Raw genomic sequence first — 12,691 nt, 5'->3', positions numbered from 1 at the left:
GTGGAGGGCCGTGACCCCACACAGTTTGTGGAGCAGTGGATGACTGAGGTGTTCGGCAAGGACGCTTTTACACACTTATACGCGGTCGAGAGGGCCCACAGAGTGCCAACTAGGCCTCTCCCGCCGGGCAATCCCCCCCGCCCGATCCTGGCCCGACTCCTGAATTACAGGGACAGAGAAATAATACTGCGGCTGGCCAGGGAAAAGAGGAATGTCCAGTTCAATGGTACCCGGGTCTCATTCTATCCAGATTTCTCTGCTGCAGTACAGAAGAGCCGTGCCCGGTTTACAGAAATTAAGAAACGCCTGCAGAAGGTGCAGGCCCCTTATGCCATGCTATACCCTGCAAGACTTCGAGTAATTTTGAATGGTCAGGCCCACTTTTTTGAACACCCTGCTGACGCCTCAGACTGGCTGGACGCTAATGAGGGGGCACTACGCCAGGTGAGGAGGCCTCCTGCGGAAGATGACTGACTCTATGGCCCATTAGCTCATGCACTGCCTATGTTGTCCCTCGGATGAGGGCCCTGCCGGAAACACTCAATATCCTTTTTCTTTGTTGCTCTGAAATGCGAGTTCGGAAATGCTGTTATTGTTGCACCCAGCAATGAGGGGAGCAGTGGCCGTAGCCACTGGTGCTACTTACCTGGAAGAATGCAGGGACCTGTTGTCCCAAGGTTTTCGGGGTTGCCAGTTGGCACCCCGCAGTTTGAGTTTACAAAGGTCCTGTGGGCAGATGGGCACACACCCCTCACGGGCGGTTGGCCTGCGACGGAAGAAACTGGCGAAATGCCCTGATACACGGCTGTGTATTTATGTCCATCACATTGGTTCAATTTTCTCCAGAGCTTTTTTTGACTTGTTTCTACTTTTTTATATTTTTTCTCATGGGAGATCGTGCTCTTCCCTCTACACTTGGTTGACCAACCTGCATCTATTACGAGTCCTGAGGTCGGCCACGGCTTTTTCTACTAAGGGGGTGGCGGGTGGAGGGAGTCGAGGAGTCTTTTCCCAGTCTGGTGACATGCAACAACCCCCCTGATGGCGACGGTAACTGTATTATCGTGGAATGTTAGGGGTCTGCAAGACCCGTTGAAGAGGACTATGGTCTCGTCCCTGATGAGAAAACAGCTCCCTGCCATTTGTGCCCTTCAGGAGACTCATTTGACCCCTGACTCTGTTTCCTGTATGGGATATCGGTGGGTGGGTAAGGCGTATCACTCCACTCACACCTCGTATTCCAGGGGTGTGAGTGTACTGGTACATAGCTCACTGGATTATGAGGAATTGCATGCTGATATAGATGATGATGGGCGATATGTTTTTCTTTTATGCAAGCTGTTTGCCTTTAAATGTATTCTTGCTTTTGTATATGTGCCTCCCCCTTACAATAACCAGGTACTGAGGGCTCTGGTTCAGTTCCAGGTGGGGTTCCCGGAGGTGCCATTGTTTGCCTTCGGGGACTTTAACTGCTACATGGACCCCCTGGTGGATAAGCATCCGCCGGGAGGGGATGGGAGTGGGACGAGACGGACGGCTCTTAGAAAGCTGGCGGAGGAGGTGGGCTGGAGAGACCCTTGGAGGGCTAGACACCCGGGGGACAAACAATTCTCATGTTTTTCTAAAAGTTATTCGTCCCTGTCTAGGATTGATTTGTGCCTGTGCTCACATGCTGCAGAAAAATACATCTCAGAGATGACTTATGGGGTACGAAGTGTTTCTGATCATTCCCCGCTGATAGTGTCCTTGGAGGTGCGTCCCCCTTCTGCGGTGGCCAAGGCCCCGTGGAAGATGAACGCCTTCTGGCTGAGCCTTTTCCCATCACACGACCACATTGAGGCCAGCATTGAGGAGTACTGGCGTCTGCATACTGACACGGACAATATAGCGGTCACTTGGGAGGCCTTCAAGGCTGTCCTGAGGGGCTTGTTTATTAAGGAGATCCAGGCTATTAAGGGGAGGACGAATGCACACAGGGAGGGGATAGAACGGATGGCGGAGAACTTAGAGGCCACATTCATTGCAGATCCTTTGGACTCAAATAGGGAGGCGTGGCTCTCGGTGCAGGACGCTCTGTACCGGGTCACGACTTCGGGGGCAGAGAGGAAACGATTTTTTCAAAAGGCGGCTTTTTATGAGGAGGGTGAACACACTGGTCGCATGTTGGCCACCATTGCCCACGCCCAGCAGTTGTCTCCCTCCATAGGTGCGCTACGTGCCTCTGGGGGGGGGATGGTGAACTCCCCTGACCAGGTTCTTGCTGAACTGGTCGGGTTCTACTCGTCCCTTTATGGATCCAGGAGCACGTATTCCCTGGATTCGCTGAGGGAATATTTAGACCCAGTCCAATTGCCACAACTATCTGTCTCCAATAGGGAGATGTTGGAGGCACCCCTGACCCTGGGGGAATTACAGATGGCGACCAGCCTGTTCCCAAATTCGAAGGCCCCTGGAGACGATGGTCTCCCTGTGGAGATATACAAACAGTACGGGGAACTGATGCTTCCACATCTCTTGAAGGTGTTCAATGCCGCAAGGGAGGTGGGCACTCTCCCCACGTCCATGACCAGAGCAAACATTGTCCTGATCCTAAAGCCCAACAAGGACCCGCTTGACCCAGGATCCTACAGACCAATTTCCCTGTTGCAGAATGATGTAAAGATTCTCGCCAAGGTCCTGGCGGTCAGGTTGAATGGTGCCATATCCACTATTATTCACTCTGACCAGTCAGGGTTTATGCCGCAGAAATCGACGGCTATAAACTTGAGGAGACTTTTTCTCAATATGCAATCCCAGGCGGATAATATGGGGGACAGAGCTTTGTTGTCTCTCGACGCACACAAGGCGTTTGATAGCATCGAATGGGAATATCTTTGGGCGGTGCTGCGAAATTTTGGGTTTGGAGAGGGATTCATTTCTTGGGTCCAACTCCTATACTCATCCCCGGTGGCGCACTTTCGACCTGCACAGGGGCACGAGACAGGGGTGCCCGTTGTCGCCCCTCCTCTTTGCCCTAGCCATTGAGCCTCTCGCGGTCATGATACGGACGGATCCATTAATTCATGGATTCCATTTTGGGGACCTACACGAGAAAATTATGTTATACGCCGACGATACCATGCTGCTTCTTGGGGACACGACCGGGTCATTGACGGAGGCCATGGAGGTGGTCCGGAGGTTTGGCGTATATTCGGGCCTGACCATTAATTGGACTAAGTCCTCTTTGCTGCTGCTTGATCGACGGCCTCTCCTACCCATACATACTATTCAAGACATCCCGGTCTCCGAATCTTTTCGGTACCTCGGTGTCCAGGTTACCGCATGCCCGCTAGACTATGTCAGACTCAACCTCACCCCCTTGCTTAATCGCTGTAGGGACAGGGTCAAGGTGTGGAGCAAACTTAAATTGTCACCGGTGGGAAGGGTGAACTTGATAAAGATGATCCTTATGCCACAATTACTATATATATTGCACAATTCCCCGATGGTCATCCCTCTCAAAAAGTTCAGAATCATTAATTCTATTTTCCGCTCTTTAATCTGGCTAGCAAAACCCCCCAGGGTTAAACTTGAACAACTGCAATGTCCAAAAGAGGCCGGTGGATTGGCATTGCCCAATCCCTGGCTTTACTATTTGGCCTCCCAGGCGCAGCATGTTGCGAGGGTGGTTGGCCCTCAACAGGACCTCCAGCTGAATCTGAGGGACTCATCGGTTCCACTGCTCAGATTCACGACCGGGGGGGAAGTGATAGAAGGACTAGAGGCCCTGAGATACGCGAAATCCAACAAACGGTTTCCCACATATGCACTCATGCAAAAAGTCTGGAACAAGGTCAGGATGATGCAGGGTGTGACTGGGTACACTAAATACAGCCCCATATGGGACAACTTACACTACCGTGAGATAGCGAAAATACCGTATGGTTCAAGGTGGAAACAACATGGCATATCCCTCATGACACACATTGTAAGGGCAGGACGACTGAGACCTTTTGCTGAGCTCAGGGCTGACTTTCAACTCCCGACTTCCATGTATTTTTACTACCTACAACTCAAACATGCATATGAAGCCCAAAGGGAGGATGACATATGGGTCATGAATGTGGCACCGGTCTTTAATTACCTATCGGATGTGTCCTCCTACAAGGGTTTTATATCCAGCTGCTATGCTATGCTGCTCAACCTTTTTTTACCAGGTGCCCCTCACAAGGCGGTGGCGAGGTGGGAACAGGATGTAGGAGCGTTTGAGGATGAGCAGTGGGAAGAGGCCTTGCAGGCGGTTCCCGCTTGCTCCCTAAACGTGGCACAGAGACTTTCACAGCTGTACATACTCCTACGGGTTCATTACACGCCGGCCAGGCTGGCGAGGATGGGACTGGGGGTAGACCCCTGCTGTACTAGATGCTGTAGAGACCATGGAGATCTCATTCACCTCCTGTGGCGGTGCCCGAAGCTCCATCTGTATTGGGCAGGGGTGGTGGAAACGATTAACAGGGCCTTCCAGGCTCAGGTTCCTTTGGAGCCCAAGGTGTGTCTCCTGGGGATTACGGAGGGTCTCCTGGCAGAGGATATACCCAGGCAGGCTATAGGTAGAGCTCTGTTTCAGGCCCGCTTGTTAATACTGAGACACTGGAAAGACACTGAACCACGGACAGTGCAGGAATGGGTTAAACAAATGGGAGTTACTCTGAGGTTGGAGAAGGTGGTGTATCAGAGACGGGGGACTAGCGGCAAATATGAGAAGTTATGGGCCCAGTGGCTTGACACTCCTGGACTTGCCCCAATAGATTTGGTATACCACAGGTTATTTTAGAACCCTTTTCAGCCGGGTTGGGAGCAACCTTATAAGCCCCGCAGGGGGAGGAGACGGGATTTGTTCCAGGGAATTTTACCATGATGCAGAGTTTTGAATGTAGTACAAAGTTTTGTTTTATGTGTACTCTCCCATGTGATTTTCAATGTGAATATGCTCTGGAGACTGTAAACTGTTTTTTTTTATATATATATGCTCAATAAAAACATTTGTTTGAGAAAAAAAAAAAAGAGATAGACAATGCATTGCAAATCGTATGCACTCGGATGCATCCGGGTGCGTACGATTTGCTGGCAAAACGTTTTTTAAACGTACGCAAAACCGTGTTCAACCACGGTTTTGCGGTCGTTTTTAAAACAGTATGGCAAACGCATACGTTTTCCTTTAACATTAATGTTAATGGAAAACGCACATATGTGCGGTGCCATACGTTCCCGTCCGTTTCAGCCGCATACGTTTTTTCATATAAATCGTATGCGGCTGACGGACGGGAAAACCGTAGTGTGAACCCAGCCTTAGATAGGTAGACAGATAGGTAGATAGATAGATAGATAGATAGATAGATAGATAGATAGATAGATAGATAGATAGATAGATAGATAGATAGATAGAGAGGGCCAGATTCACATATACTTGTGGCGGCGTAACGTATCGTCTATACGTTACACCCCCGCAAGTTTTCAGCGCAAGTGCCTGATTCACCAAGCACTTGCGCGTAAACTTACGGCGGTGTAACGTAAAGGCGTCCGGCGCAAGCCCGCCTAATTCAAATGGGGCGTGTACCATTTAAATTAGGTGCGCTCCCGCGCCGGACGTACTAAAGCGCATGCTCCATTTTGAAATTCCTGCCGTGCTTTGCGCGAAGTGACGTCATTTTTTTGAACGGCACGTGCGTAACATACTTTCGTATTCCCGGACGTCTTACGCAAAAAAAATTTTTTGGGGAAATTCGAACCGGGAACGACGGCCATACTTTAACATCGCTCATCTAAAGTTAAGCCATGTTAAAGCAGGCTTAACTTTGCGACGGGAAAAAATTACTAGTGACGACGTAATGAACGCGAAAACCGTCGTGGATCGCCGTAAAAGCTCATTTGCATACCCGACGCAGGAAAACGACGCAAACTCCACCCAGCGGCAGCCAAAGTATTGCAGCCTAAGATCCGAAGGCGTACGAAGCTGTACGCCTGTCGGATCTTAGGGCTATCTATGCGTAACTGATTCTATGAATCAGTCACATAGATACACTCAGAGATACGACGGCGTATCAGGAGATACAACGGCATATCAGGAGATACGACGGCGTATCAGGAGATACGCCGTCGTATCTCTTCTGTGAATCTGGCCCATAGATAGATAGATAGATAGATAGATAGATAGATAGATAGATAGATAGATAGATAGATAGATAGATAGATAGATAGATAGATAGATAGATAGATAGATAGATAGATAGATACAAAAGAAGTAACAAGAGGGTTTAACAAATTAATACATTAATTTCAATCTCTGGCTGCAGTCGTGCAAAGCTGCAAGTGAAGTTGGGGTGGTAAAGGGGAACATCACTCTCGCCAGCAACATTGGTTATTTTATATACTCATGCTTCTAGCATTTAGTAAATCGATAGGAAAGTATATCATATTTACTTGTAAACTTTTTTTATATATATATATATATCTCTTCAGTTACTTCCTGGTTTCTTGCCTAGGCAAATAATGTCATACATCCCAGGAGTTTTAAGGAGTGAAGGAGAGGAGGAGGGGGGGGGGGTTCTCAGATAAGAACACTCCTATGCATGCATGCTTGAGCTAAGAGCAGAGGGATTACCGGAAGTAAATGCTACATGAATCATCTGCCCTTACTCAGATGATTCATCAGAAACCCCCCTTTCTTCAGAATCCACAGAGTTACCCTTTACACTGGGAACTTTGATGTAAATGAGAACACTGTGGACCCTGGTGTTAAGGCTGAATGCTTATGTAAAGGGGTCTCTGGTCACCAAAGACCTCAGTCCGCAGAGCCCCCCTTACATTAGAGTCTGCAGAAACCCCCTTTACATCATAGTCTGCAGAGCCTCCCTTACATTAGAGTCTGCAGAGCCCCCTTACATCAGAGTATGCAGAGCCCCCCTTACATCAGAGTATGCAGAGCCCCCTTACATCAGAGTCCAGAGAAATCCCCCCTACATCAGTGTACACAGAGATCCTCACATCAGAGTCCCCAGTGATCCCCCTTACATCAGAGTTCACAGAGATCCCCCTTACATTAGAGTCTGCAGAGATCCCCCTAACATCAGAGTCCATAGAGATCCCCCTTACATTAGAGTCCACAGAGATCCCCCTTACATCAGAGTCTGCAGAGATCCCCCTCACATCAGAGTCTGCAAAGATCCTCCTTACATCAGAGTCCAAAGATATTCCCTTTACATCAGATTCATCAGATTCCACTGTCAGCGCTCTGCCGCTCCCTCACTCTCCCCTTATCAGTCCCGACTCCTGGCAGGTCCCCCATACCTTTGTGAGTTCCATTGTCTGCAGAGCAAAGGCAGAGAGGCGAGGTAGTAGGAATTGGAGCAGAGAGGAGGTAGTTAAATCCTCCTCCTCTTCTGGGTGCCAGTGCATGCATTTGATTGGTTGCTAGGACATCAGGTGGTCCTAGCATCCAATAATGTTGACAGTGGTTAGTAGAGCTAAGGGGCAGTGGCCAGTGGCAGTGCATCAGACAGTTTTGTTTTGATCTCTTCAACTAATCCTGCCCACTGGCGCCACGGCACTGCCACTGGCCACCGCTGCCCACCACTGCTGCTGCGCCAGTGGGCGGGATTAGTTAAAGAGTTCAAAACAAAACTGCCTGACGGTTGGCAACCCTGCAGGGGTGTTCGCACCTGCGACCACTGTGACCCCTCTATAGCTACACCCCTTTAGAAACAAGTCAGCATTGTCAGCTCCAACATTTCTATTCTGACAAAATAAATGTATTCATAGCAAAGGTAACAGAAATAAAATAAAATCCACAAAATTATAACTTTATCAATTTACGAATCAATATCAATACAAATCAATATACAAATATAAATAATGGGGATTACTTGATAATAATAATCCCTATTTAAAGGGCTATACTTCAAAATGTCAAGACTAGAAAATGAAAGATTGCAGCTGGCTGGTTACTAAAGAAAATACAGACAGTTCTTATAAAAATAAAACACACAACAACCCCTAAGGAACAATCAGAAATAATGTTGTACCATTTGAAAAAAAATGGACGCCGATTGGTTAGTATATAGAATGAGCCATTGCTCTTTGCAGCTTTTTATTAGATAAAGTCTAGTGAGGCCAGTGTATGTGAAACAGTCCTGAGCCAAAGTAGACTTCTATATTTCATAAATCTCTCCTACTACTGTGACTTTGGTCAACGCCAATCAGATTACATTAAATGGAAACAATTAGGTGAGCCGTGTTAATTAGAATGCTAATACAGTTTAACATGTATACTTTTAAGCATTTAATTACCAGTAATAAGTAGTGAAATGCGTGCAATATTTTATAAAAGAAAGCCATGTTGCACGTTGAGAAGACTGGACATATGTAACACTTGGAGTTATTAAAGGATCATGGAAATTACACTGTACATGTTTTCACTTAAAAGAGCTCAACAATCCATCAGAAAACTAATGTGCTACAACTCCAATTAGACAATAATTGGATATCCTGGGGTTGGTGTCTCTGTGGATCCCTTTCTAGTTTTATAAATAGTGCTGAGCACCGTGCACCATATATTTTCTTAATACAAGCAACTCCCCGATATCTTGTTAATTAGAACACCTCCTTGACTTATAGTAACCTGTTTGAGTATACATCAAGACAAGCACATTTGTTTACTACAGAATACATACATGCACATAGCACAGCAGTGGGGCTGGGATATCAAAGTTGTTCTCTATTTCTATGTATTGTAGTTCACATAAGAAGAATTTTACTTCTTTAACTCGTTTCAATTGTCTTACAAGTTTTCATTTTTTTTTATGTTATTTATTTGCTTAACCAAACCAGTCAGCAACTGGTATTCACAAGACTTTGAATCTCCATACTTAAATTATTATAACAGGGTATTCACATAAATCTTGTACAAATAATAAGGGCAGCACAGTGGCTAAGTGGTTAACACTTTGCCCCGCAGCACCTGGGTTGTTGGTTGGAAACTCAGCCACAACACAACCCGCCTGGAGTTTGCATGTTTTCCCTGTGCCTGCAGGGGCTTCCTCCCACACTCTAAAGACATGCTGATTACGGTTAATTGGCTATTGTCTTAATTGGCTCTAGTATGTGTATGTATGAACGTAGGTCAGGGCCAGGGCCTTAGATAGAAATCTCCTTGAGGGTAGGGACTGATGTGAATATACTATATATATTGTACAAAAAGTGCTGCATAAATTGTCGGTACTATATAAGTAACTGAAATAAAAATAATGTGACATATATTATACTTCTTATATACTTCAGAGCAAATCAACATGTACAAAATGTTTTAGCTGAAGACTAAGGAATTATTATTAAGCACTATGAGCACAGTGTTACCCTGACAAAGCCACACATTGTGGTGAAACATGTTGGGATTTTTTTTAAGAGTGTATATAGTTGGGGGAAGGATAACCTAAAATAAAACTAATGTAACATAAAGGAGCAACTCTCAATAAGAAGATGGTTGTACATACAAGTGAGGGAAAAAACTGATGCTTGATATACTCTGAATTTTATTATATAGACTACACTGACAGGTCAGGTGCATGCTTTGGCCAATCAGCAGCTGTCAATGCACTGTGATCTCGCAGGGCATTATGGGGCACTCTGTGGTGGGCGAATATCCCACGAGCACTCCATATGTTCCTTTGTTTTACAAACAAACACCTGATGTTCGAGTCAAACTTACATTCGAGACGAACATCAGGACCATCCCTACACATGTTTTCTATCGTCTCTATATCCTGCTATACAGTGAGGGAAAAAGGTATTTTATCCCCTGTTGATTTTGTGTGTTTGCCCACTGACAAAGAAATGATCAGTCCATCATTTTAATGGTAGGTTTATTTTAACAGTGAGAGACAGAATAACAAAAAAAATATTCAGAAAAGCGCATTTCAAAAAAAATATAAATTGATTTGCATTTTAATGAGTGAAATAGTAGTAATATAAGTAAGTAAGAAATATAAGTATTTTATCCCCTATCAATCATCAAGATTTCTGTATCCCAGGTGTCTCCTATACAGGTAATGAGCTGATATTAGAAGAAATCTCTTAAATGGAGTGCACTTAGAGCCCATTCACACATGTCCGAGATTGGATTCGACTTCAAGTCGCACCAAGTCGCGCTGCATGAAGAAATCAAAGTAAGTGAATGGTGCCATCTTAATGCACACAGGCAGTCACTTCTGGCAGATGACACAGGCTCCCCTGAGGTGCGAAGTCTAAGTACTAGCTGGTTTTCCCCAAAACTCCTGATGGTGGAGATGGATTTAGCTGCAAGCTAGTACCGGGTCACGGTCCTCAAGTTTGCCCCACCAGGGTGTGAGCAAGCCGGGGTCCAATAGTGGATAAACAGACAAGGATGAAACAGCAGCGTGGTCAGTAAACAAGCCAAGGGATCAATCACGAGTGGCTGCAGGTTGGGATCAGGCAGTAGAGTAATCCAGGAACAAGCCAACGGTCAATCACAAGTGGTTGTAGGTACAGATGGCAGCCGGAAAGACAACAGCAAGGCACTGGCAGGGAAGGCACAAAAACCTGGCAAAGAGGAAGTGCTGAGACAAGGCTTTTATAGGAGGTTCATGGGAGGAGCAAGGGGTTCAAGGTTCAACAGAAATCAAGACACCAAGCAGAGTTGTCTAATGGATCAGATAGGTTTATCCAGCAGATCAGGCCGGGAACTGTCTAGCATCCAAGATAGCTCAGTGTGAAGAGTCAATGCCAGACACAGAAGAGGTCCCAGGTTCAAGCCCAGGTCCTGACAGTTCCTGTACTACTTCAATCCGACTTCTAGGCGACTTGTACCCATTGATTTCAATGGAAGTCGCCTCCAAGTCAGATCCCAGTTCATAGTGAGGTGACTTTACAGGAAATCGCCCCAGTGTGAACCGCAAACCCCTCCCTCCCACAGAGCTGGTATTTGGTTTGAATCATGAGGGGGAACTCCATGCCAAATTTTAAATAAAAATCCGGCATGGGTTCCCCCTCCAAAAGCATACCAGGCCCGTAGGTCTGGTATGGATTTCAAGGGAAACCCCCTACCCCGAAAAAAACGTCGTGGGGGTCCCCCCAAAATCCATACCAGACCCTTATCCGAGCACACAGCTCAGATCCCCGCCCCCCACCCATTCGCCTGGGAGAAAAAGGTTTCAAGAAAAAAAACACACTAGACAGGTTTTTAAAGTAATTTATTAGTCAGCTCCGGGGGTCTTCTTCCGACTTCGGGGGTCTTCTTTCTGCCGGGCTCCTCTGCTATCTTCTTCCAGCTCTTTTACTAGCGGTGGCTCGGTCTTCTCCCTTCTTCTGACTTCGGGGGTCTTCTTCCGACTTCAGGGGTCTTCTTCTGACTACTCCGCTCTCTTCTCCCACTCTCCGATTCTTTCTGCCTTCTGCCGGGCACCGCTGTCTTCTTCCAGCTCTTTTACTAGCGGCGAGATGGTCTTCTGCGTCGTCATCTTCCCTCTTCTCTTCTTCGATGTTGACTCGACAATCTCTCCTGCTGTAATGCCGGGTGCGCGGTGAGCAACGATTTATAACGGCCTCTTATGATGTCACAGTCCCATCATGCTCTGGGTGGTGGCAAAATAAGGGGCAGGGTCACCAGCATTTTTTCCTTTCGAAATGTCATTATTGCTGCAGGATGTTTAATACATTGCACAGATGCGCCACTTTAAAGGCAGACTAAGAGGACACCCCAGGCATGAAATTTAAAGGAATATTACATTTTTATTGTTTCACTTTAATCATCATTAAAATCACTTTTGTTTGCATTGATACATATCTCATAGGGCAGTACCCGGGTCCCCATACACTTTTTATGTCAATAACGTGCATATGAGCCTTGAAATTAGGACTTTTGATTTTTCATGTTCGTGTCCCATAGATTTTAATAGCGTTCGCATGTTTTCTAGAACCTTTTTGCCTGTTCGAGGTGTTCTGATGTGAACCGAACTGAACAGGGGGTGTTCAGCCCATCCCTAAGCATGTGTTATCTGGATTCATTTAAAGAAAATCTGATCCCCCAGAATAGAAAGCTAAATAAAAGAGGTATAAAAAAAGAAAATGGATTTTAAAATAAAACGATTCACAAAAATTATATGTAATATTTATTCTATTGGGGCAGAATGTAGTACGTACCATACAGTATATGTCTGTTATCTATATTAAAAAAGTAGGAGTGTCCCTGAAAAACAAAAACAAGCAGGGTTTGAAATTATCAAGACTTGAAACTTGATAAAGATATTTACAGTATAATAATACAGTCTTATCTAATACAGTCTATCTTAAGGATAGCTATCTGTGTTGTTATTTGGTTGGCCTTACAGACTTCTGTGAATGGAAACAGTGAGCAGCAGAAGACCAGACCAGGCATCTGACACTCCTGGAAGTGTGTCAGATGCTGAATATTCTTCAGAAAGCTTAGCCCTTTAGGGGAAAGAAGATTGGAACCATGGTGGCAGGTTATTATATGTCTTCTTTTACAGGATTTATATATATATTTTTCACAGCAGAGTCTCTTTGAGCCACATCCATCAGATTGATAAGGAATAATTATATAGTAGTGTTACTGCATAAAAACGGTACAGGTTTTAATAGTAAATATATAACCCTTAATATAGGTTGGAGAACAAGGGAT

This window comes from Rana temporaria, chromosome 7 (genome assembly GCF_905171775.1).
Source record: "Rana temporaria chromosome 7, aRanTem1.1, whole genome shotgun sequence".
Lineage (NCBI taxonomy): Eukaryota > Metazoa > Chordata > Amphibia > Anura > Ranidae > Rana > Rana temporaria.
Note: the sequence above shows the minus strand (reverse complement) of the source record.